This window comes from Chelonia mydas, chromosome 1 (assembly GCF_015237465.2).
Source record: "Chelonia mydas isolate rCheMyd1 chromosome 1, rCheMyd1.pri.v2, whole genome shotgun sequence".
In the NCBI taxonomy this organism is placed as follows: Eukaryota; Metazoa; Chordata; order Testudines; family Cheloniidae; genus Chelonia; species Chelonia mydas.
The window spans coordinates 295,043,294-295,066,645 of NC_057849.1; the positions used below are offsets into that span (position 1 = coordinate 295,043,294).

The 23,352-nt window shown below is 44.3% G+C and overlaps 1 protein-coding gene across 6 annotated transcripts in view; it reads right to left on the minus strand.

Annotated features, from left to right (window-relative positions):
* CNTN1 (contactin 1) overlaps positions 1–23,352 on the minus strand; it is a 421,087-nt gene that overhangs the window by 328,322 nt on the left and 69,413 nt on the right. The window contains exons 2-3 of one of the 6 annotated variants that reach the window (XM_043549226.1): positions 7,749–7,898; positions 6,428–6,535 (exon numbers count right to left, since the gene is read on the minus strand). The exons of the other annotated variants lie outside the window; for them this stretch is intronic. The gene's annotated coding sequence lies outside the window, so the exon portion shown is untranslated. The remainder of the gene's footprint in view (positions 1–6,427; positions 6,536–7,748; positions 7,899–23,352) is intronic. 6 annotated transcript variants of the gene reach the window in all.

The window sequence follows — 23,352 nt, forward strand, 5'->3', positions numbered from 1 at the left end:
GATCACTCTCCTTACAGTGTGCATGATAAACATCCATTTTTTCATGTTCTGTGTGTATATAAATCTCCTCATTGTATTTTCCACTGAATGCATCCGATGAAGTGAGCTGTAGCTCACAAAAGCTTATGCTCAAATAAATTGGTTAGTCTCTAAGGTGCCACAAGTCCTCCTTTTCTTTTTGCGAATACAGACTAACACGGCTGCTACTCTGAAACCTGTCATAATAAAATATATATCTGTCTGGTTGCTGCTCAGAAATCCTTTTTCCTACTGAACTGATCTGGATGTCCTACACAGCAACTGAAAGCTCATGATCTGTAGATGTCCAAAGGAACCTTAGCTTTTTTAAACTTATAAGCAGGTGACCTACTGGCACTAATGATATGTCTTTCAACTTTCTTACTGGGAGGGCAGTTCATCTACTTTGTGCATCACAAAATTCCTTAGCTAAAAGTCATAAATGGTCTTTACTAAATACTTCTGATTCCATCTTTCCTTCTTTTGACAAGCAGATGGATTTTAAATTTTCCTCACAGTTTATCTTAATTTAGAATAACTCCTAAATCTTTGTTGAGGTTAGAAAGTTTTACAAGAAAAATATGCAAGCCATATGGATAATTAAAGGTAGAAATAGGACTTGATATGTAGAATATGATTTATTGATAACATCCCATCATTCATATCATAAACCCTCAGCTAATCTATGATAACAAACACCACTAAGAAAATTTTAAAATGCACTGTAGTTCTTTAAAGGCTACACAGTCAGGAAAATTTGGTATTGGCAGAAGAATGAACTAGATGACTTAACTCTTGCCAACTATAGCTTCTACTACATCCAATACAACGGGTTAGCGCATTAAGTTAGATATTTCTGCTAAAATGATCAGCAGGAAAATATAGTTTTCAGTGGTGACTTAGGTTGTCATGAGTGGGCTTCAGAGGTCAACAAAGAGGTCATGTCCCATTTTTTCATTGAGAACTTTTTATGTGAAGCTATGCCTACATTGTGATCACAAGGTGTGACTGCAGCTTGTGTGGACATACCTGAGCTAGCTTTAATCTAGCTAGTTTGGGTACCAGAGCAGTGATGCAGTGTCAGCATGGGCTAGCTGACCAAGGGCTTGTATGGCCCGCGCTGTCAAGGCTTCACTGCTCCATTACTCAAGCTAGACAGATTAAAGCTAGTTCAGGTATGTCTACGCAAGTTGAAATCATACCCCCTGAATGAATGTTCATCTACCCTGAATCAAAGAACAAACATCAGGATGAAACAGATGTTCTCCAGCTCAGGGTTTCTAATCCAAACATACAGCCCGGCTTCCTCCCGGTCACACTCTGTCCTGTCCTTGGGAGAAGCTATTTTTATGATCCCTTACTGGAGCACCTGTTTGAGCAAGAGTTGTTATTAACTTCTTATCTGCCTCTGCATTTAATCACAATCCCACTGACTTGAATAGAAGCAGGTCCCACCTCTTTTCAACAATTGTTTCAGGACTTCACCACCTCCATTCACAACCAAGCTTTGTCTACGTTAAAAGTTGCACAGGTTCACCTAAAGATGTGTTACTGAATTAAGCTCAGCTGCTATCAGTCAGGTTTAAATTTATTTAACAGTGTCTACAGAGCTTTACCGAATCTATTTAAAACCCAATTTTATTTAAAGGGATACAACTTTAATACACATAAAGGCCTCCAAAAGTTCAAATTAAGAGCTTTTTTTTAAAAAATGAAGTTTAAATTTTGCAGAAACTGGTGATTCTACCAATGTGCTTGAAACACAGACCTCTGTGGGCAACAATGGAGCCTGCATGCCACTGGCTGTGTACCAGAGCCATTAAATCACCAATGGTCCTTGAAGACAAGTAGGGTTGCCAGGCATCTGGTTTTCAACTGGAACGCCCAGTCGAAAAGGAATACTGTTAATGTGCTAAGCGCTTCTGAAGTCTTCGCTCAACACATACAAAACTCCTATAGACTTCAGCTGCTTTCATAAGGAATTATAATTGAATATTACTATTAACTGTGCATTCATACTGGAGGTGTTTTACAGAAAAAATGCAAAGGCATGATTCCTGTCCTAATATTTTACAAGCAAAGAAATACACACGAGTAACTTTATGTATGTGCATAGCCTTGCATGCTTAAGCCTTTGCAGGATTGGGACCTAATTTAGGTCTGAGTAGCTTTAGGATTTTTCCCTAAAAAATCTGCACGTGAATAATGTCCCTGAAGCGAGGCAGTGTGGTTCCCCACCGCCCTGGAGAGGAACTAGCCCCTCCCAACACCAGAGTGGGGCGGAGCCAGAGAGTTCTGCACCCACTCTTCTGTCCTGTGCCTTGATCTCTGGGAGTATAAAAGCACAACCCCAGAGCTCTCTCAAGAGGCAGCTGCCAGAGAGGCCAGATGCCTCCGGCCTATCTCCCACTTGGGAGATGCCAGCGACCTACAGTGGACCCAAGGACTGCCCTGACCTGCTGACACCTACCAGAGCCAGAAGGAGCTGCCCAGCCTGCCCCTTGCTAGTTACCCAGAAGACCCCATGGTTCTTGACCCTCCCACACACCCCGGAGGACACTCTCCGGACCCAGGTATCTCCAGAGGGGGAGTTCAGAAGTGGCCCGGGGGCAGCGACCCTAGTCTGGCTGCAGCACTGCCAGTGCTTATGTCAGTGTGTTGCGGCCAGGATCCCCACTGACTCAGCAGCAGGTCTGCCACTGCTAGGGCCCCGAGCTGGGATGCAGTGGAGTGGGTGGGCCTGCATCCCACCTGCCACCCAACTTGTGGGTGGCAGTCTCCCCCTCTCCCAGGCCGCTCTGAGCCAAGAGCCTGGGCTTGTTGTTTACCTGCCCTTGCTCAGCTCCTGCCTGAGGACCTGAGCCCTTGACTCACTATTGCCCGCTGGGCCAGGCGCAAATAACTGTCTGTGTTTGCCTCTATTGCTGCTGCAGAAAGAGACTCCCCTGGCCAGGCTAATTCCCCGTTAGCAACTGGAAAGAAGTAGTAAGGTGGTGTGGTTCCCCACCAACATGGAGAGGGACAAGCCCCGGCCAAACCCCTCTACAGTCCCCATTTCTGCTGCAAAATAGTTCACTGTATGTCATAATTGTAATGATAATTTAATTATGCTATTGTGGGGTAGGAACTGATTAACAAGTTAACACAATATAAAATCGAATATAAATCTTTTTGGATTGAAACAAACACATGGGATATTCCAGCAAACATACACCAGGAGAGACTCCATAGAGTATGCAGAGACCAAGGCCTATAAATATTCAGGCAATCAAGTTGCCTGGCTAGGGCTATGGAGTATATAATCAAAACTTAATACTAGCAACTTAAATCCTTCATGATTTGATAGGAAAATCGATACTGGCTACCCTGAAAATATCTGCCAGCAGTAATAAGTAATACCTGTGCATTTCTGTAGGAATAAACCCTAAATCAAAGGAAGGCCAATAAAAATTAATACCAAAGATGCTTGCCATTTTACCATGAAAACAGCTTGTTCTTTTAGACTAAAAATACTTTGTTCTGAAACTCCTCTACTAATGCTCCAAATCACATTTCTTGATATTGTCCTATAATCTATATAACATAAAAAAATAGCTTTTTTAGCCAGCACAGTACGAAGCTGCATGTCACCATCCCACTGTACATCTTGTTCTGACACAGTTTCAACCTAGAATACCTAAGTTATTCACTTCTAAAAGCATTTATATTAATTTGATTTTGGGGATGACGGAAACAAACACATTTAGTGTTGGGGGTTGGACTAGATGACCTCCTGAGGTCCCTTCCAACCCTGATAGTCTATGATATTCAACTGAGATTGCTTCAGCTCTCAAACTGCAAAATCCCTCAGTTCTAATTTTTTTTTAAAAAAAAAAATCAATTTCATAATTCCCCTGCACCAAGAAAACCCATCAGTCCAATACACTTCCCCCTCAAGAAATATTTTTTAAGATGACAACGACAACAACGACGACGAGTAATATTTCCTGATTCACCAGGAATTTTTTTTCCATTTACCAGTTGAGGTTTTTTAAACCCTAGCCTTACTGAGGTGTGTGTCTTTAAACAGATCACTCACTAAATCATGGTGGAGGGACAGAGCAATAAGTAAGGCTACATTTAGCCCGTGACCTGTCCACGACTTGTAAAATAAATACCCGACTAAATCTTAGGTGCTCTGGGGGGCCCCAGGGCACTGCTGCTGCTGTGGGGGGAGGTGCGGCCCAGGGCGCCGCAGCTGCTCGGGGTAGGGGAGCACCACAGCTGCTTGGGGGGCAGCTGCTCCAAGGGTAGTGGGAGGACGCTGGGGGGAGGGGTACAGTAGCGCCCAGGACCACTGCTGCTCCGGCATTCCCCGGGGCAAGCTGGCTGGGGCCTCCCCAACAGCTGTCAGTGCGACTGCTCCTGGGGCTGCTCCAGCTGCAGCAATGTGGCTGACCCCAGAAGTCACAGAGGTCACGGAATCCATGACTTTTGTGACCTCCATGACCAACTCGCAGCTTTACAATAAGGTCTGTGATTTCAAAGATCCAGTGGCCCAGAGTCCCTGCACACAGGTAAATAAATTTTGTCTATTGACTTCAATAAGAGCACTTCAACCCATGAATTGTGTGGTGAATCCTACCCTGAAATCTTCTTAGTCCTCTTCATCAAGCTAAATTACTCAGACTGTGTGAGGAGGGATGAATTTCACCCTGCATGAGCAAGTTCTGACTATGAACTGCTACAGAACTGACAATGAGTAGTCAGGGAAGAGACAGAGATTCTCTAGCCTGGTGGCTAAAGCACTCCCGTAGGATGTGGAAGTCCTAGCTACAATGACTAATCGTTTATATACAACAGAACTGCTTCAACAGGAGAGACTGAGTGAGTCCCACTTCAAAATATCCCATAGCCTAGTGGTTAGAGCAGCTTCTGAAAGATAGCAGATCCCAGTTCAAATCCATTGTGCCCTCAGACCACCTGGTGGTGAAGGCACTCTTCAGCAGTGTGGGAGACCCAAATTCAAATCCCTTCTCTGCATCAGGCATGGTGGGGCTTTTGAACCTGTGTCTCCCATTTCCAACATGAGTACCCTGGGCTAAAAGTTATAAGAGAAGTCTCCTCCTCTTCCCTGCCCCTGCCCTCAATTTGTTTGATCCCAAATGGATTTTTTTTTCAATTCATTAAATTTTAGTTCTTTTTGCAATATTTAGATTTGATCAAACTTTTTTTTTTTTCCCAATTTTTCAGAATTGGCAGCAAACCAAAAACATCTGATATTCACTCAGCTCTAGAAAAAAAAACTATCCTCAGATGCTGAGAACACTGACTGTAAAACTGGGAAATGGAAAAAGCAATATGTATCAGAAGTGATTCTATCTGCAGCCCTCAATGTACTCAACTCGACTGGAGATCAAGATGATTTCTAAAAATTATCTTTCGTCATGAGGATCATACTCCAAAAATCTAAATACAAGACTTCAAATAGAATACAATGAACTGGCTAAAATAATTTAGAATAAATACATTTCAACACATTTTGTTTTCTTCTATTTAGTGTACCTGGTAATAAAACGATTTTCTCAGAAACTGAATTGAAGACCAAAGCCATCTCCCTTGGATTTGTGAAGCACTATAAAGAAATTTCTGTTCATTTGCCATATTTACTAAGACAAAATAATAGAAACAAATTTAAATAGGAGAAACACTGATTTTTGTATGTATAGCAAAATCAAAACCAAAGCATATTTTTCATGTCTATTTTGAGTTTCCAAGTTACTTATTAATTCAACTCTGCATAACTACAATGTGATAGAGAGATACTGTACTAGTTTTTCCTAGCATTTCTTTAAATAGCTCCAGTACAGAATAATCTAAAAAATTATATGGGTATCTATATATAACAAAAGCATTGCTCAGCAATGGGAAAGATTTCTTTCATTATTTCTTCTATATTTAACTTTTGTCCAGGAAACTTTGTGCTCACGAAAAGCCATGGAGAGCCAAGTCTTCTATTTATGCACAAAAACAGACTCAATACAAGCAATATCTGGGCAAACTTCACCACACTGCTTAGCCAATGTGCATCAGCCATGACCTAGAAAGGCCTCTTCTTTGAGCGATAGGGCATTTGTCATGCCTCGTTTTCTCACATCTCTCTGCTGAGACAGTCAACTAGGGGGTCAATTAGTGACATGGGGGTGGGTTATGTACAGCTATCCAGTAAGAGCTGGACTAAGCCACCAACTCATGTAACATGCTCACCGAATATTCAGGGCTAGAGTCACAAAAACTTAGGCATGGTGAGCACCTCCTTCTCCTTGGGATTTGAGCTGCAACCCCTCTCTTAGCATAGGAACCTATGCCATTTTAACAGAAACACCGCTACCTCCCTCATAGCTTTTAGCCCAATTGTTAGGGTACTCACCTGGGATGTGAGAGACATCTGGTTCAAGTCCCCGCCTCCAACTGACAGGGCAGGGGTAAGTGATTTGAACTGGGATCTACCACCTCTCAGATGAGTGCCCTAGTTTCCCTGTGGGTGAATAAAGAAAGAATCATTGGGCCAGAGACAGCAAGCAAGCAACCATAAGAATGACTCTATAGCCTGGTGGTTAAAGCACTCACATGGGAGGTGGGAGACCCAGGATCCACTCCCCCTGCGCCAGTGACCTTTTAACATTATTTATTCCCAGTGGAACAGCGTCAACAGGAGAGACTTGTCACACCCCAAGCCCCACCCCCCACTCCCTTCAGGGGATTCTCTTGGGGAGACGGATCAGCATTGTATATACATTGTATATTGCTAACACTATTGCAAGCATCACAGGGCAATTTGGGAAGGGTCAAAGGTTTGAGTGGGGAGTGGAAGATTCTTTTGCAGGCTGCAAGAGGCCAAAGGGGGAAGGAGAAAGAGAGCAGAGAACGGGTTAACTCAACACTGCAGCTAGCAAGCTCAGTCCGATGATAAGACGCTGGCCCCAGTCCAAGGTCACGGCGCTAGAGGAAATGTCTGAAGCTGCGTTTATCTCTCACCCAGCCATGAAAAAAGAAAACGTACACTGAACCAGGGCTGCAGAAATGGAAAACACCGGAAAGACGACGAGGGGAGGGAAGCAGAGCTTCGCGTCCCTGGAGCCATTGTGTTTTCGGAAAGCGGAAAAGACCACAGAAAGTCAGTTTGAACTGGCACAAAGAGCACAAGGAACAGAGGTCGTGGAATGGAACACCCCCAAAGGAGCCCAGGACTTAAAACCCTCCTGAAAGCTGGAGTAATTTGGAGATTAGTAGTGGACCCTGGACGACCTGTGCACACAGGACAGAACTCCCGTCCACCCTTCCCCCTCTTCTTCTTACGTTACACCCAGGCCTGGCCAACCTCGGGTAGTGAGTGTGAAGTATGAAAGTGGGTTCGGGCTTGGGGCACTAATGCTTTCTTCCTTCCTCTGAGTGATGTGGGGAGCACCCATCACTCTCCGATGTTATTTTATTAATAAAGCTTTGTAACTTAGACACTTGGTGTGTTCGGTCATCTCCTCCCCTAACGATCCTGTCGCCTCAGCCTGATCACCTGATGCCTCAGACAGATTGGTAATAAAAACCTGTCAGTCTCCCACATCCCTGGTGAATACCCAAATCATTGGGCTAAAAGCTATGAGGGAGGTCATTCTCATTCCTCCCCCAGGGCCCTATTGTGTCATCTTGTCTACCGGGGCTGGGTCCGGTAGGTGATGTCTGAGCACACTTACCATATGGGGCCCTGCAGGTGAGTTTAGTGGATGAATGCTTATCTTCTCCCAGTTCGTGCTTCACTCTGGGGCTTAAGCATCTGGATACATGTGATGGGACTGCAGTGTGCACACTCAGAGGCAGACACATAGGCGCCAAGGGAACTTTTCCTGCAAAAATTTAGGTACTGAGCAAGTTTAGGCACCTATAGTGTTTGGGGGCAAGGCACTGAGTGGGACTTCCTGAATCCCAGTGTCGCCTGATTCTGGGACTTAGGAACCTAAAGTGGCAGTCAGACACCTAAGTCCTTTTGTGAATCCAGCCCTCAGTCTATATTCAACCTGAACTAGAGTCGAAAGGTTCTGTATCCAACTGCCAATCCCTGACCCAGCCAGTCTCCCCTAGAGAAAGTTAGTGCTATCTCCCATAACATCAACAAAGAAAAAAACCAAAAAAAAAAAACCCAAGATTTCCATGGTCTAAAATGTTATAAATAATAAATGAATGATTGAGGTTAATGATTTCTATCTCGTCCTTAATGGATCAAAGTCTTGCATTATAAAACCACTAAACACAAATTGACGCAATTTGGCAGACTCAGCAGACTGCACTCAGGAAATGCTAGACCTGCCTTATGAGAGGCTCCAAAATAATCTTCCTCTTCAGTTCTCCCTTAAACACACATGACTTTCTTCAGATTTTACATCATGGGAGGAGTTAAGTGAGTAAGTATGGGTATTAGACAAGCAGCCAAATCCAACCTATACAACAGACTGATTTCTTAATCCATCAGCAGATGTGTTACACTAGCAAGGAAGAGTCTAGGAACTGAAGAAAAGTGAAAGCATCAATGCATGCATCCTGATGCTAGGGAATATAGGACCAGAGCTGTGCTCAGCACAGGAACCAACGTACGGGACAGGCCTTAGTGATTCAGGCACCTTTCTACTCCCTGACTTTGGGACTGACCTGCTCTGCTAGCTGTGGATTGCTGGGTCACACACTGGCCTATGTAGGAACACTCTTACATAAGGGGAATCTTTGGCTGCCTTATCATGGAAATTTTCTGTCCACTTTATACAGCCGAACATAGAATCTGTCATCTGAAAGCTGTATTGGATGTTGACAACTAGTCCAGATTACTATCAAGTCTGGAAAAGGTGCAGAGACTTTCAGATTTCTGCCATGCATATTTCATCTGCACAGGCCATTGTCCTCTACTGTCTAGTGGACACAGAAATGCACAACTTTGATCCATCCAGCTATTCCTTGGCTAGCTGAGAAGTGCACAAAGTGATCCATTTGACGATGGTCAGTTTTGATGCCTTATCTCTGCATCTGAGACGGAATGCAACAAACAGAAAAGCTCTGCAAGTACTGAAACTTTGTTACCAAAACTATATTTGTCTGATATCAGGGACCACACTGTAGCAATTATGCCACAGCTCTGAGCCCCACTTTAGAGGAAGCACTAGGGATGTTGGGCCTAAAAGCATACACTCTCTTTCTTGTGGCTTATCAGTGCACGTGGAGGAGCACACTCTGTCAAAGCATGCCTCCTCCCTGCCCCCTTCTTGGTAATTTGTGCCCCATGCCAGAATTGGGAGCAAGCAGTCCCTGCTCTCCCCAGAGAAAAAGGACTGCTGGTGGGAGAGGTCCTTTTAAAAAGGTCCAAGGAAGGCTTCTGGTGCAGACCCTTCCTCTTCCTGCACAGCTGCACAAACACCATCACCACCTGCTTTGGGTGGTGGAGAGAACTGGAGAGGAAGAGACAAAGTGAGCATGTGCAAGTCAACTGTGAAATAGCAAGCAAACTTTGGGAACTCTTTCCAGGGTCCAACCACTTGTTTCCTATTACTGTAATTCATAAAGCACAGATTCTCCACAGGAAAAGAGCTCTGAATTTTAAGATTTAGGGTGACCTCAACTGACAGGAAGAAGAACAAGATTCGTTCAGTGAGTCAAATGGTCTGCTCATGAAAGCTTGGAAGGTGAGATTAAGGTGCTAACTAAACATCTATGGATTACATGTGGTTATGTGTACATTAGTGCCTAGAGACCCCAAATGAGATTGGGACTCCATTATGCTATGCACTTTATAAAACAATAAAACATATTTCCTGCCCTAAAGAAGAAAACACAAGAGATGGGAGCACAAACAGAGGGATGGTGAGGTGACTTGCCCAATGTCATGTAGCGGATCACTGGCAAAGAATAGAACCCAGGTCTCTTTACTCTCACTCCAGTGCCTGTCCACAAGACCAAAGTTTCCCAATCAGTGGGTCACCACCCCCAGATAGGACACCAGGGGCTGGTAATGCAGGACAATCATGGGGATTGTATTTGTGAGGCACTGAAAATTTATTAAAAATCTAAAGAAAAGAACAATCTCATTCCCCACACATCCTTACCCTTCAAGGTCAAGTATTCTGTCAACCTCTCAAAACACACACACAATTATATAAGCTAATTGATACACTTACTATAAAAATAGAAGTAAAAGTGCAAGAGGCCATGCAATTTTTTTACTTCAAAAAGAGGCTGACAACCTGAACAGGATGAGAAACATTGTCCTATGTCATGATGAGTATCTTTGCTGCCCTGATCAATCTGGTGATATGTGGAGGACCACTGACATTCCTTAGTGGGATGGAAGGGGAAGGAAGACTGCTTATAATCTCTCTCAGAATGCTCCACATTCAAACGCAAGAGCTTGCCTTGCTCCACAGATGAACTATCAAAATAGGATTTACTCTTGGCTTTACTGGATCTTATATTCCTTTTTCAGATTTCTTTTTTCTTCATACTAGAGGGATACAAGAGGAGAAAGGGCAAATTACAGATTATTAATGTCCTTTCTTTTGTTCTGATTTCTTATCTTTTAGCTGCTAGCCAATCCGGCTTCAAATTCCTCCAAATCAAATACCTCAAAGTTCTAAAAGGGAACTGTCCCATTTGGCAAATGCCTTAGGGCCAGATTTTTAAAAGGTATTTAGGTGCCTAAATCCCATAGGAGTTAGGTGCCTAAATACAGGGCCAACACACCACCACACATACCAGTAAATCAACGTTGAGTACCAATTACGAATAGTCACTTCAGGGTACTTTTAATGTTCTAGAGCAGTGGTTTCCAAAGTGGGGTGCACGCACCGCAGGGGGTGCACAAGAAGATCGATTGGGGGGCACAGCAGGAGGAGCGCCGCCGGAGCAAAAGGGCAGTGCGGCAGGAGGAGCACCGCTGGAGAGGGGAAAAAAAAGGGTGGGGGGCGCACAGCCTTGAGTCCTCCAGCCTGTGGAGGAGCAGGGGCAGCCGCGCAGGTGCTGGCAGGAAAGAAGCGGCACTTTCCCCTTCAAAGCCGGCCGGAGAGAAGCGGTGCTTTGAAGGGGAACGCGCCGCTTCTCTCCGGCCACTGGCTGCGCTGCTGCCCCTGCTCCTCCTGAGTCCTCCGGCCCGTGCTCTCAGGGCCGCATTCCAAAAGGGGCTTTAGAGCTGCAGGCAGGGGTGAAAGTAAGTCGACCAACTTAGCGGTACACTGGGGCGAGCTCTGGACCCTGGAAGGAGCTGGGCCTAGGGCAGAAGGAGCGGGGCTGAAGGGGGTCAGAGCCAGAGCCAGCCCCAGACCACCCCGTAAGGTAAGTGCCCCCTCCCCTCACCGGGGTAGCAGCAGCAGCCCGGGGCTCCGGGGGCTATTTAAAGAGCCCTGGGCTCCCCTGCTTCTGCTGTCCCGGTCCTTTAATTACCCACCAGAGCCCTGAGGAAGCGGCGGGGCTCCAGCAGCTATTTAAAGGGCCGGGGCAGTAGAAGCAGGGGAGCACCGGGCCCTTTAAATAGCTGCGGGAGCCCCGCAGCCGCTACCCCAGGGCTCCAGCAGTGGGGCTCTGGAGGCAATTTAAAGGGCCTGGGGTTCCAGCCACTGCTGGGAGCCCCAGGCCCTTTAAATTGCCCCCTGGAGAAGCCAGGCTGCTCCAGTACGGTGCACCGACTCTTGCCGGTATGCCGTACCAGGGCGTACCGGCTTACTTTCACCTCTGGCTGCAGGCCAGGGCCCCCTTAGCTCAGGGCCCTGAAGCTCCGAAAGCCCCTGCATTCCGGGTGGTCCTGCCTGCCGGGGGGGGGGGGGGGGCAGCTCCCAGAATCGTGGCCATGGGGGTGGTGCTGCGCTGCACAGAGCCACCTGCGCACCCCCTGCACCAAACAGGAGCTGCCCCAAGTAAGTGCTCTGCACCTCCTGCCTGCCCCAGCTCTGAGCCTCCTCCTGCACCCCCACCCTGAGCGCCCTCCCACACCCTAACTCCCTCCCAGACCCCGCACCCCACCCTTAGCGCCCGCTGTATCACAAAGTGTTAAACCAAGATTTTCAAAATAAAGCAATTCAATCACATTGAAAAAAATATTAATTTTAGTGAGAGCAGTAAGAGCAAAAAGGTTTTTTGTACCATTAATAAAAAAGTTAAAAATATTGTTTATTTCATCTTTATCTCATCGTTTTAATGTCTATTTTGTGTATGTTTTATAATTTACACAATATATTAGTACAGTAGTACATGTATATAATTTATACATAAATAAATATACAAATATTGGGGGTGCGTGCTCAAAAAATTTTTATTGATAGGGGTGCGTGATCAGAAAAGTTTGGAGACCACTGTTCGAAAGAATGGTTGATTTTTATCCATATGTATATTTCTGAAATTCAGTGCATAGCATTAAAATGTCACTAAACATCTGCCCCTGGGTATTATTTACATTAAAGCCCCTTTATGATGCAAGAGCAATGAAAACAGGCAGTGTAAATAAAAATCAAGCTCCCATTTTCTAAAGTGCACACAATTCCTCAAAAAGAAGCCTGGAAATACACTCCTTATAGTTTTGTTTACACAGGCTTTCATCAAAACAAATCAATGCAGCAGGAAAGAGCAGCATGTGAGCTCTGCAACTTTTCATTAAATGTCCCTTAATCAACCAATACATGCCCATGAGCTACAGCTCTATCTCCAGCTTAGCAAAAAGACATACGTATTTTGGGGGTGGGTTGAAAAAGTAACAAATTTTCAAAAGTCAGTCAGTAAACTAAGTCTTAAGGAAATGTAAGTTGTCTGCTAGGCATTTACTGTAAATGTCTCTTCTCCCTACAATGCATAGAGTATCCTACATAGGTAATTCCCACAAAACCAGAGTAAAATTTAACGTTCTTCAGTGAGAGAATAAACCCCAAATGAGGAATTCTACATGAATTAATACTTCTGTGTTACACTAACTCTCCTTCATGTGCTATTTCTAAGTTGCCAACACACTTATAAACAAGACCAGTACAGTAAATATATGTGAATTTCTTGCACATATATATTTAATATCCAGGATTTTTATATTTTGATGCTTGCTGTTTAACAATGTGTATACATTCTTTCCTTTGACAGCCACTTTTATTTTAAAAAGAGGCAGAGATTACTGCTCAAGTATTCATAGCATTATTCACTAGAAGGGTTTACAGGGCAAGTGACTGATAGAATGGCTCTTGGTTTGTTAAAAAGGTCTATGGGTGCTGTTGTGTCTTGTGTGCCTGGATTTCTTTCCACAACAGGTATAGGATTAATGCTGTATAACTTACAGCACCCTAACATACTGCTCCACACTAACAGTTTGTGTGCTAGATTCAGTCCAGCATTTACTCCTGGGGGAATTCTGTGCCACGGTGCAATGCAGAATTCATGCAGAATTCCAGCTCGCAGTGAGTGGAGTGCTCAGCCCAGCAGGGATAGAGGCTGCACACTCTAGCTGCCCAGCTTGACCCTCATTCTCCCAGGGACAGGAGAGGGTGCAGGAAACCCAGCTCTGGAAAAGAGTGAGAAAGGGCAGGGTCGCATCACACCACATCCCCTGGTGGAACAGTAAAGAAGCGAGGGGGCGGGGAGACAGGGGACGGACGGACAGTAAGGGTGTGGGTGTCTGGTCTCTGGGGGTGTCCCACAGTTGGGCTCTGGGGGGGGGGGGGTAAGGAGATGTGGGTGTCTAGGCTCTGTGGATACCCAGTGGCTGGGCTCTGGGGAGGAGGGGTGTGCTGATGTCTGGGCCAGGGGGTGCCCCATTCCTGGGCACTGGGAAGGTGGGGGTGCAGGTGTCTGGGCTCTGGGGGCCCCAAGCAGCCCCCTCCAGCACCCCCCAACTGGAACTGGTTTGTCAGAGGGGTTTCTTTAAATCTCTACTCCTGGGGGAATCTATTGTGATGATGTGTGTATTGTTCACATACTTGTTGACAGGTATTTTGAAATAAATTACCAAAATAATTGAAACAGGGTGATTATACTGTGTTATTTTGACAAATATGCATAATTTTAAAATATTGTGCACAGAATTTGTAATTTTTTGGCACAGAACTCCCCCAGGAGAAAGCATTGCTGGGGTTTAGGTTACAATACTATATTAGCCTTACAGTGACACATTATCACAGGTGCCCCCCAAATATTTTGGGTGTAAGTCTCTGAATAAAAGTACATCTCTCAGGTGCTTTTAAAAATCTCCCCCTACATTAATACTACATAAAATTAAGTATCATGGTAAATCAGGATTTGTTGTGGTTTAGTAATGTGTCATGTATATGAAATATAAAGTTATGTAATTTCTCCAATTAAACATGATTGCAAACAGTATGCTACTCCTACATATATATATATAGTAGGTTCTATGAAACTCATGATTCTAGATTACTCCTGCTGTGGCCCCCTGGACAATATCCCCAGACCAGAAATGATGTAGAGCTAATATCAGTAGCGTCATACCACCTTTTCTGTACAGTCCTTGGCATAGAGGCATGTCATGGGCTTCAGCAGCATCAACTTAGAAGGGGATTGAACCCTCCCCTCTGCTACCAAGGTTTTCACACTTGCTCGAAGTTACATAGGCCATGGATGGTGGGGGACAGGGGAAGAGCATGGCCCAACCACTTTTTAAGCAGTCGTCCTATACTACATCAACATGGCTGCTTCCAGGTAAGTCTGTAGTGTTGCTCCAGCTGCGTAGTTGCAACACCACTGACACTTGATCCAGCCACCTTTCTCTATAGATGAAGGGGCACCTGGGCCAAGCTTCAGTGAGTTGTGTTGCAACGCCACTCAAATTTGGCCTATCTGCTCCTCTGTCCAGATAGAGTTGTAATCTGGCACACAGGAGTCCAGGGAGTCTGTTCCTGTACAGTGGCGCACCGAGGAGTCTGCCAAGAACTCGACTCCTGGCAGCATCGGCTCATGCACTACGGGTGTAAGAGAGGGGAGAGACTCCCCACCTGAGAGAGACCTGGGGTCCCAGTGGAGTGGCACAAGCAGGGACCAGAATGGGGACTCTGCCCGGGGGAGTATCTGGAATTTGCCCCCCTAAGAAATCTCTAAATCAGTGCTGCTGATGGGCATGCCTGTAATGCTCCGTGCTCCCATCATTCTGGGATTCAAAGCAGCCAGTAAGCTGCCATGTACATTTGCTGAAAGGTACAGCCCCTAGGACTTCTCTAAATTACACCAGGGACCACAGAAACTTTGATGCAACGAGAGAGATGCAGCCCAGATTCTGGCCTTTAGTGTTCATCATGCTGTATTATTTACCTATATTTGTTATAATCCCTATATGTGAGAATGGGGAATTCTGCAATTATTATGCGAACTTTAAATGTAAAGGCTTTAATGATATCCACTGTTGAAGCCCTTTGCATGCATTAAATACTTCCCCGTTGTAAGATTGGCTTTCTATTCTCTACTGTACCAATTAAATGAACAGATCATAAAGAAAAGAAGACATGATTAGCCTTCATGAAAAAACACAGAGGCTACATTGTGTAATTAAGACTTATACATGCTAGCCAGGAGCACCCTCAATTCATAATAAGTTCAGAACAATGCATAGCAGGGAAACAAGAAGGGACTCTATTAGCCCCACACTAATGAGTCAAAAATTCCCAATACTAAGAAAACCTCTCCACAATATATGTGCTTCACTGAAAGAACTGCAGACACCTCACCAAGAGAAAAAGAAAGGTAAATGGATGCATAATATTAAAATCACACTCTTCCTCCCTTATCTGCTCCAGTATCATCATCATCAGAAGCTCATCGTCCTTTCTATTTGCTTCAGTTCTTCCAAGCCTTATGTACCTTTGAGAGCCCAGGATCTATCCCCATTCCTTAATTACACAAATAATCACCTCACAGAATACACCAGAGGTCACAAGTATTTTAATATTCCTTTTACATTTTGGAAGACATTTTTTCCTCCCCAACTGGACAAACCTGAACTTTTTCTTGTTTGGAGATTAATCTAATGTAATACCTATTTAAAAGGACAGGTGCTGCCCTCTTTTCTAGCAGGGGAAAGGAAGAAAAAAACATCTGACTAGTTGTATTCTGTACATTGCTTGATATCTATAGCAAGTTGAAGAACAAACTAACTATGATAGCTATCTTCAGTGTATATTGCCATCGGTGACATCAATGAAATGCTAAGGGTTACTACAAATGCTATTTCACTACACTATTCGTAGAGTCAAAATAAAATCAGATACACAATCACAGATACAATATTAATAGATTGGCCTAACACTCTTATCAGACTCTAGGATGAAGAGACAGGGAAATCTGTGGTTTATATTAGTTTTCCCAGTCCTACTACTATTCACCCCTCAAGCAGATAACCCAAAATCATAGAATATCAGGGTTGGAAGGGACCTCAAGAGGTCATCTAGTCCAACCCCCTGCTCAAAGCAAGACCAATCCCCAACTAAATCATCCCAGCCACGGCTTTGTCAAGCCTGACCTTAAAAACCTCAAAGGAAGAAGATTCCACCACCTCCCTAGGTAACGCATTCCAGTGCTTCACCACCCTCCTAGTGAAAAAGTTTTTCCTAATATCCAACCTAAACCTCCCCCACTGAAACTTGAGACCATTAATCCTTGTTCTGTCATCTGCTACCACTGAACAGTCTAGATCCATCCTCTTTGGAACCCTCTTTCAGGTAGTTGTAAGCAGCTGTCAGATCGCCCCCTCATTCTTCTCTTCCGTAGACTAAACAATCCCAGTTCTCTCAGCCTCTCCTCATAAGTCATATGTTCCAGTCCCCTAATTATTTTTGTTGCCCTCCGCCGGACGCTTTCCAATGTTTCCACATCCTTCTTGTAGTGTGGGGCCCAAAACTGGACACATTACTCCAGATGAGGCCTCACCAATGTCGAACAGAGGGGAACGATCACGTCTCTCAATCTGCTGGCAATGCCCCTACACATACATCCCAAAATGCCATTGGCCTTTTTGGCAACAAGGGCACACTGTTGACTCATATCCAGCTTCTCATCCACTGTAACCCCTAGGTCCTTTTCTGCAGAACTGCTGCCGAGCCATTCGGTTCCTAGTCTGTAGTGGTGCATGGAATTCTTCCGTCCTCAGTGCAGGACTCTGGACTGGAACCTCATCAGATTTCTTTTTGCCCAATCCTCTAATTTGTCCTGGTCCCTCTGTATCCTATCCCTACCCTCCAGCGTATCTACCACTCCTCCCAGTTTAGTGTCATCTGCAAACTTGCTGAGGATGCAGTCCACGCCATCCTCCAGATCATTAATGAAGATATTGAACAAAACTGGCCCCAGGACCGACCCTTGGCAGCCGGTATCAAGCGGAGTGCCCCAGCTAGACATGGAGCCATGGAGCCAAATCGTTTCATCTATGTTGCCAAAGCCCTCAAAAAGGGATGTAGCTTCCTTAGTCCCTGTGTGGTTCCATCTTGATAAATTATGCTACACTTCCTCTAGATGTTATTAAAATTTTCCATGTCTTGCATTCTGTATGTTGATAAGATAACAACATTGATAAGATTATCCCCTCCTCCTGATTTAGATACATAGTTTTACACATTTCCTAAACCCAACGACATCCTGCATTTTATTTCTGGTGATTATGTGGCTCAAGCATATCTCAGAAGGGCGGTGTGTTTGAACTGGCTGACTACAACCACCACATTTTTGTGCCAGCACACTGAAAAAATACTCAAGAAAAACTAAATTTTAAGCAGCCTGTCTATAAGATTGTTTCACCTTTTCTGGGATCCAAAGGCAATTCTATTACTGTCAATCATTGGTCACCTATGGGAGCTATCAATCCCTTCAAACTCAATCACAATACAAATGGCCTAATCACATTTACAATAATCCAGCTAATTTTGAGCAGATTATAATAACATACCATTTATTTTGTTGAGAGTGGATTGGATTGGTGAACATTCCACTTATGAGAAAATAAATTGTTAAGGCACTGCCTTCTCTCTCATAAATGGGATGTCCACCAGCCATCTACTGGGGACACAACCAGAAGTAAGATATAAAACAAGACAAGCAAGAATTTAAACAAACAGAATTTAAACTAACAGGGTTTTACCCAATCTGGCCTCAAACCCTGCCATTTCCTCAGTTTTTCCTTCATGGGTTTCCCAGTAACTATCCAGAATCTCACCCTTCTTGGAGTTTGTTTACTAAAATAACACCACAGTTCAAATGACCGGACTTCCCAGTTACTCTTGAATCAAGGCATCAGTTCTCTCAGCTCCTCATACCAGGGTAGCTTTGCTAGGCCCACACCAACTCTGGGCTTCTTTGGAGACCTCTCCAAGGTCTTTCCTAGTCCCTGGTCTTCCTTTCTTTGACAGAGCCTTGCCCCCTGGTTACCATCTCGTAATGCCTGATCAGCAGACACAACAATCAGATTAAGCCCAAACACATTATCTGGGACTGGATGACAAGACACAAGTAGGGCTGAGCCCAAATCCCTTATTGGGCCAGCCAATCCTGTAACACCCACTTTCCCCCCAACACACACATACAACACAATGAACACAAAAGATTATATATGGGGATTCAATTTCTTACAAAAAAGATATCCCGTCCCATATATTACTGCTACAGTACATAAACCTCAATAAAAAACTGAGTATTGAGACACTGGGAATAATACAGAGAAGCAAACAATTCATTATAGCAGTTATAAAACATACATGGAATTTATTAACATTGCTAGTTAAATAGGGGTTAGTAGGAAATGTAAGTATGATTATATGGTACAATCCTTGGGTAAGGAGGACAAGGTATCGAGGGGGAGACTCCCACAGGTGGGTCTGAATAAAATAATCCCAAACGTAGACCCCTCCAGGCAGCCCTCCATGGATAGTACAAAAGCCCACAAAGAACCAACATCCTGGAGAGCTTGTTGGGGAGAGAAAAACTCAAGAAGGGGGCAGTAAATCAGGAAGTACTAGGTCAGAGACATCTAGAGGAAAAGGAGGGTGGAGGCTCCTAGGAGGAACAAGGGACTAAAGGGACTTTCAGCCTGAGAGAAAGTGCAGGCTGAAAAGAGGGAGCAGGAACCTGATAATGAGGCCTTGACAGGCAAACTTACCCCAGTAATCCCAAGGAAGGGAGATAAGATAGACAAGGGCAGACACCAAGGTATTGAGGCTCTGGAGGGACAAATTATTCTAGTATGCCCATGCAAGGGGCAAAAGTAACCAGAGTTAAGGTCAGCAGGGTGTGATTGGTGCAATAACCTATGGGCCGAGACGGAGCTATGGGGGAAATGCAAGCAATGTCTCCTGCAGGCAACTTCTGATTTTTATCCTCAGCAGATGCACTCTCAATTGTGAAGACCAAGCCAGAGTAGCTCTTGCAAAACAAACAGAACCTACAGTACTTCTGTTTGAAGACAAGTTGCTAATGCTTCATGATTTCTCTTGAGAGCCACTTCTATGTGCCTGTCTGAATTCTAAGAAAAACCTCTCCATCTACAGTAAGTGTCCTTGGCTAGCACAGCTGCCACTGCATCAAGCTTTGCAATTTGTACATAATGTATCCTGTGCTTCTACAATCTATAAAATATATTAACTTTTGTTAAGGAGTTCTTGTTCTGAATTAAGGGCAAAGAAAATACATCTCGCATCCATTAATTGCATCCTCTTGGTCATTCATAATGGTCTGCATTTTAACTCTTCATCAAGGTTTGGAAAACACTCCAGTGGAAACATTCTAGCTTGAAAGTCAATATTTAGAGCCCTGAAACTGGAGTCTGAAATCTCCTCTTCCTTGGTTAAGGGAATCCGGGTGGGGATGAAACCTGCTTTCTTGATTAAGTATCTGAGCCATTTTATCCCAAGCGACACATTTTATATGCATTGGCTCAGGGACTACATTTTCTAGCATATTCTGAACAGTGCTGAGCACACAGATGGTACCCAGTGAATAATACAAATCATGACAATAATCGTCGACTTTATGGATTCTGTGGATGCAATTTCTGTTCTTTGTTCTGAATTGGCCGGAAAACACATCTGATACTCATATGACACTTTCTCATTCCTTCCTTTTCCTCAAACTCAGAATAAAAAAATGACAAAACAAAATGGATTTCAGTTGAAATGTAAAATTGCACAGCAGCCATTGCTCTACACCCACCATGGGGCAGAACCTGCCATCCCTGGAGGGTTAAGTGATCTCATCTCATCTGACTCTTTCTCTTTTTCTTTATCATTCCTGACCTCTGGGCTGCCTTTCATGCTGTCAACCGTGACATCCTTCCCAATCGCCTGGGACTGTTTGCTGGAGTCTCAGAGAACTGGCCCTTCTTGGTTTTGCTCCCATTTATCAGAGTCCCTCTTATTTGCAGCATGCAGCAGGAAACAGACAGCTGTCAGAGACTTGGGTTCTACTTCCCCCTTGGACTTCCTGTATGGTCCCAGGCCAGTGCGTTAGGGACAGTTTTTAGGCATTCAGAGATGCAGCTAGACATCTAGTGGGGTTTACAAAGCACCTAACCTTCTACATGCTTTTGAAAATCTCACTAGGTGCCTAAAAACCTTTAAAAATCTAGCCCTTAGTTTCTCTGCCTCTCAATGCCCCATCTGCACAATGGGGATAACGGCACTGCTCTACCTCACAGAGGGGCTGTGAGGAGAAATAGGTTAGACATTGTGAGGCAGAGATTCTACAGTGATGGGGCCACATGCTATCCCTTCCCTTGGTTTTGGCCTCTTCTCACCCATCCCCCTCACACCTCTCTCTTTTCTGAATGTAACCTTGGCTGTATTTCTTCTGAGTCGTCTTCATACTTCAGTCTTCATACTTCAGTCTTCAAAACTACCCATCCCCCGCAGAAGAATTCCTGTTTTACAGGCTCATCTAAGGACTTCCAGATCCTTAATTTAATTATGATCCCTTTCTTATCTTAATCACTCTGCTTCTGTTTATAAACAAAATACTGACTCCCTGCCCCAGAGACACAAGCTGGGAGCAGCACTTCTCCTCTGCAGAACTCATATTCCACACAAAGGCTGTGCTGTAGTTAAGAGCTCCACCTGAGGCTAAGATGTGTGCCATGAGACCTCCTGTACAAAATTCAGGGGGTGAGGGGAGAAGCCCACTCTGCCCCCCCTAAATGGCATCCCTGTGCCCAATATGAATCAAAAGCCACTTAGAAACCTCATAGGGAAGAGACTTGCCACAATCAACCCTAAACCAAGGCTGCTACTGGATATGTTTTCACTTATGCTTGTAGTGGTCTTCAAGACAAACCAATTTTCTTTTGGCTGAAGCAGCACTGCTGGAGCTTCATGGATAATAGTGAGGAGGAGGAAAAATCCTCCGGGAGCTCAGCAATAGCTTCCAGGAAACCCTTTTCTTAACAGGAGCATTAAGCCTCACACAGAGTCCTAATGTTAGAGTCAAATAACTATCAGTTCTGGAGACTGAAAACAAAAGGTGCCCCCAATACATTTTGCAGACTCAAGAGTTTCACATCTCCTTTGACCTTTCCATCATTTTGCAGCCCAGTAAAGAGAGCTTCCATATAGTGGCATCACCATCCCAATGGACTCAGCAGGTGACACTAGGTCTTAGAAAAACATGAAGCCACTGGGATCTACACAGTCAGGAGGCACATGCCCACTACTATAGTCCTTGCATAGGCACAGCATGCCCCACCTTGTGCAGGCAACCAGTCATAATAGTCTATAATGTGCCAACGAAGTATAGTTCCTGAACTCAGAGGAATGGAGGAGTGACAATTACGACTGGCCCCTGCAAGGGAACCCAAGTGCTTCTTGCAACCTCCTATATACACCCAAACAGGGGCCAGCCTGTTATTAGTTTGCTTTTTGATTGCTTTTTGAGTGGTAAATGTAAGATCATTATTTCAACTTGCACTTAGTAGGTTGGGGCCAATACAACCACGAATTCTTTGCAGCTGTACATTTGGTACCCTTGTCTAAGCTGACCTGACCCTGATAGTATGTGTATGCACAGCCCAAATTCTACTATTAATTACTGCAGAGTAACTTCCACGAAGTTTACACCAGTGTAAATCAGAGTACAATTTGACCCATTACAAAATAAACACATACAAACTTTTCTTCCCTTGCAGATATTAAATAATTTGAAATGAAATAATTAAAAGACTGCTTGTCTACCTGCTGTCTTTATAGATGAATGTGTAACCCACACACCTTCAGAGTGTGGTGTTCCGTCCCATCTAATGGCACCAAGACCACTTAAAGAGAGAGATAAAAAAGAGTCTGCTCTACAGCCTGAATGAAGAGCCAGTTGGCTTTTAGCTCATGCTGTAGAGGCTCATGCAATAAGCTCTAGAGATTCCCGCTTCGATCCCACCGGCTGATGACCAGGGTGAGTCAGCATTACAAGTGGGGGCTCATCTGGGATTTCAACTGGAAAGTCTCAGAAGCTCAGGACATGCTTCCTCAGCTAGAGGAAGTAAATAACCCACACACCTCCAGGTAGTGGTGTTCTGTCCCATGTAGTGGCACTGAGACCACTTCGAGAGTTAAATGAGTCCACTCTACAGCCTTAACTAAGAGCCAGTGGGCTTTTAGCTCATGCGGTAGAGGCTCATGCACTAAGCACGAGGGCCCCGGTTCAATCCCACCCGACGACAACTAGGGTCTATCGGCGTTACAAATGCACACATGAAAATGGAATCCAATGGACCATGCTGTCATTTTCTCAAATGGAGAATAGCAACTATTTTGGTCTAGGGAAGGAAGGGCTATCAGCTTATTGCACGTCTAATAATCAATTTCTCACATACAATGAACCTGCTGGAATCCTGAAATGGCCTCTGGCTCGGGGATTAACCTGCATACAGCACTCATAACAAAACATGCTTTAGTGATTTGACCTATACACAGAAATTTTCATCTTAAAAGCAAGATGTAGAATAGACACTTATTTTCTTCTGTTAAGATTTAAGAAGCAGGACTGTGTTGTTAAGCCATGTCAGTTTTGCTTAAGTTTTCAAAGTCACAGTACACTGTATTTTTGCTGTAATTCGATTTTGCATAATAATGAGACAGTTGCTAATCATAACCGTCATAGATACCCTGAAATGGCAGAGAAAAGGAGAAAACCAAACCAAATCTGTATCACTCTAATATCTATCTATTAATATCCATGTCCTCCTGATATGCATCCGTTAAGAAATTATACTTTACATAACAAATAAATATATCCTGCAAAATAATACCTGCCAGGTTTGGCTGTTCAAGGACTTAAAGGAAAAATCAGTGAACTGAATTCATATAAAAGCTGTATGAGAGC